Consider the following 4,538-nt stretch of genomic DNA (forward strand, 5'->3'; position numbering starts at 1 on the left):
TAGGATAGAATAGGATAGATGATAATATAGGATAGAGGATAGGATAGGATTGAGGATAGGATAGGATAGTGGATAGGATAGGACACAGCAGACGATAGAGGATAGGATAGAGAATAGGATACGATAGATGATAGTATAGGATGGAGGATAGGATAGGATAGAGGATAGGATAGAGAATAGGATAGGATAGAGGATAGGATAGGATAGAGAATAGGCTCGGATAGAGGATAAGATAGGATAGAGGATAGGATAGGATAGAGAATAGTATAGGATAAATGATATTATAGGATAGAGGATAGGATAGGGTAGAGGATAGGATAGAGAATGGGATAGGATAGAGAATAGTATAGGATAGATGATATTATAGGATAGAGGATAGGATAGGATAGAGGATAGGACAGGGTAGAGGATAGGATAGAGAATAGGATAGGATAGAGGATAGGATAGTATACAGGATAGGATCGGATAGAGGATAGGATACGATAGAGGATAGGATAGAGAATAGGATAGTTTAGATGATACTGTAGGATAGAGGATAGGATAGAGGACATGATATTATAGAGGATAGGATAGGATAGAGGATTGGATAGTGGATTGGATAGGATAGAGGATAGGATAGGATAGGATAGATGATAATATAGGATAGAGGATAGGATAGGATAGAGAATAGGCTCGGATAGTGGATAGGATAGGGGATTGGATAGGATAGAGGATACGATAGGATAGACGATAGGATAGGGTAGAGGATAGGATAGAGAATAGGATAGGATAGAGGATATCATAGGGTAGAGAATAGTATAGGATAGATGATATTATAGGATAGAGGATAGGATCGGATAGAGGATAGGATGTGGGATTGGATATTATAGAGCATAGGATAGGATAGAGGATAGGATAGGGAAGAGGATAGGATAGAGAATAGGATAGGATAGAGCATAGGAGAGGATAGAGGATAGGATCGGATAGAGGATTGGATAGAGAATACGATAGGTTCGATGATAGTATAGGATAGAGGATAGGATAGAGGATACGATATTATAGAGGATAGGATAGGGCAGAGGATAGGATAGAGGATTGGATAGGATAGAGGATATTATAGGATAGAGGATAGGATAGGATAGATGATAGGATAGGATAGAGGATAGGATAGGGGATTGGATAGGATAGAGGATAGGATAGGATAGAGAATAGGCTCGGATAGAGGATAGGATAGGGGATTGGATAGGATAGAGGATACGATAGGATAGACGATAGGATAGGGTAGAGGATAGGATAGAGAATAGGATAGGATAGAGGATAGGATAGGATAGAGGATATGGTCGGATAGAGGATAGGATACGATAGAGGATAGTATAGGATAGAGGATAGGATAGGATAGAGAATAGTATAGGATAGATGATATTATAGGATAGAACAGACGATAGAGGATAGGATAGAGAATAGGATAGGTTAGATGATAGTATAGGATAGAGGATAGGATAGAGAATAGGATAGGTTAGATGATAGTATAGGATAGAGGATAGGATAGAGAATACGATGTTATAGAGGATAGGATAGCATAGAGGATTATATAGGGGATTGGATAGGAGAGACGATAGGAGACGATAGAGGATAGTATAGGATAGAGGATATCATAGGGTAGAGAATAGTATAGGATAGATGATATTATAGGATAGAGGATAGGATCGGATAGAGGATAGGATGTGGGATTGGATATTATAGAGCATAGGATAGGATAGAGGATAGGATAGGGAAGAGGATAGGATAGGATAGAGGATAGGATCGGATAGAGGATAGGATTGGATAGAGGATAGGATAGGGGATTGGATAGGATAGAGGATACGATAGAGGATAGGATAGAGGATAGGATAGAGGATAGGATAGAGGATAGGATAGAGGATAGGATAGAGGATAGGATAGAGGATAGGATAGAAGATTGTATAGGATAGAGGATAGGATAGGATAGAGGATAGGATCGGATAGGGGATAGGATAGGATAGAGAATAGGATAGGGTAGAGGGTAGGATAGGATAGGATAGAGGATAGGATAGGGGATTGGATAGGATAGAGGATATGATAGGATAGAAGATAGAATAGGATAGAGGATAGGAGAGGATTGAGGATAGGATAGGATAGTGGATAGGATCGGATAGAGGTTAGGATAGGGGATTGGATAGTATAGAAGATAGGATAGGATGTAAGATAGGATAGGATAGAGGATAGGATAGGATAGAGGATAGGATCGGATAGAGGATAGGATAGGGTAGAGTATAGGATACAGAATAGGATAGGATAGAGGATAGGATAGAGAATACGATATTATAGAGGATAGGATAGGGTAGAGGATAGGATAGGATTGAGGATAGGATAGGATAGAGGATACGATATTATAGAGGATAGGATAGGATAGAGGATAGGATCGGATAGAGGATAGTATAGGATAGAGGATAGGATAGGATAGAGGTTAGGATAGGGGATTGGATAGGATAGAGGATAGGATGGGGTAGATGTTAGGATAGAGAATAGGATAGGAAAGAGGATAGGATAGGATAGAGGATAGGATAGGGTAGAGGATAGAGGATAGGATAGCATAGAGGATAGGATCGGATAGAGGGTAGGATACGATAGAGGATAGTATAGGATAGAGGACAGGATTGTATAGAGAATAGTATAGGATAGATGATATTATAGGATAGAGGATAGGATAGGATAGAGGATAGGATCGGATACAGGATATAATAGGGGATTGGATAGGATAGAGGATACGATAGAGGATAGGATAGAGGATAGGATAGAGGATAGGATAGAGGATAGGATAGGATAGAGAATAGTATAGGATAAATGATATTATAGGATAGAGGATAGGATAGGGTAGAGGATAGGATAGAGAATGGGATAGGATAGAGAATAGTATAGGATAGATGATATTATAGGATAGAGGATAGGATAGGATAGAGGATAGGATAGGGTAGAGGATAGGATAGAGAATAGGATAGGATAGAGGATAGGATAGTATAGAGGATAGGATCGGATAGAGGACAGGATACGATAGAGGATAGGATAGAGAATAGGATAGGTTAGATGATACTGTAGGATAGAGGATAGGATAGAGGACATGATATTATAGAGGATAGGATAGGATAGAGGATTGGATAGGGGATTGGATAGGATAGAGGATAGGATAGGATAGGATAGATGATAATATAGGATAGAGGATAGGATAGCATTGAGGATAGGATAGGATAGTGGATAGGATAGGACACAGCAGACGATAGAGGATAGGATAGAGAATAGGATACGATAGATGATAGTATAGGATGGAGGATAGGATAGGATAGAGGATAGGATAGAGAATAGGATAGGATAGAGGATAGGATAGGATAGAGAATAGGCTCGGATAGAGGATAAGATAGGATAGAGGATAGGATAGGATAGAGAATAGTATAGGATAAATGATATTATAGGATAGAGGATAGGATAGGGTAGAGGATAGGATAGAGAATGGGATAGGATAGAGAATAGTATAGGATAGATGATATTATAGGATAGAGGATAGGATAGGATAGAGGATAGGACAGGGTAGAGGATAGGATAGAGAATAGGATAGGATAGAGGATAGGATAGTATACAGGATAGGATCGGATAGAGGATAGGATACGATAGAGGATAGGATAGAGAATAGGATAGTTTAGATGATACTGTAGGATAGAGGATAGGATAGAGGACATGATATTATAGAGGATAGGATAGGATAGAGGATTGGATAGGGGATTGGATAGGATAGAGGATAGGATAGGATAGGATAGATGATAATATAGGATAGAGGATAGGATAGGATAGAGAATAGGCTCGGATAGTGGATAGGATAGGGGATTGGATAGGATAGAGGATACGATAGGATAGACGATAGGATAGGGTAGAGGATAGGATAGAGAATAGGATAGGATAGAGGATAGGATAGGATAGAGGATAGGATCGGATAGAGGATAGGATACGATAGAGGATAGTATAGGATAGAGGATAGGATAGGATAGAGAATAGTATAGGATAGATGATATTATAGGATAGAACAGACGATAGAGGATAGGATAGAGAATAGGATAGGTTAGATGATAGTATAGGATAGAGGATAGGATAGAGAATAGGATAGGTTAGATGATAGTATAGGATAGAGGATAGGATAGAGAATACGATATTATAGAGGATAGGATAGCATAGAGGATTATATAGGGGATTGGATAGGAGAGACGATAGGAGACGATAGAGGATAGTATAGGATAGAGGATATCATAGGGTAGAGAATAGTATAGGATAGATGATATTATAGGATAGAGGATAGGATCGGATAGAGGATAGGATGTGGGATTGGATATTATAGAGCATAGGATAGGATAGAGGATAGGATAGGGAAGAGGATAGGATAGAGAATAGGATAGGATAGAGCATAGGAGAGGATAGAGGATATAATAGGGGATTGGATAGGATAGAGGATACGATAGAGGATAGGATAGAGGATTGGATAGAGGATAGGATAGAGG

Source organism: Halictus rubicundus, unplaced genomic scaffold (assembly GCF_050948215.1).
Source record: "Halictus rubicundus isolate RS-2024b unplaced genomic scaffold, iyHalRubi1_principal scaffold0065, whole genome shotgun sequence".
Classification (NCBI taxonomy): domain Eukaryota; kingdom Metazoa; phylum Arthropoda; class Insecta; order Hymenoptera; family Halictidae; genus Halictus; species Halictus rubicundus.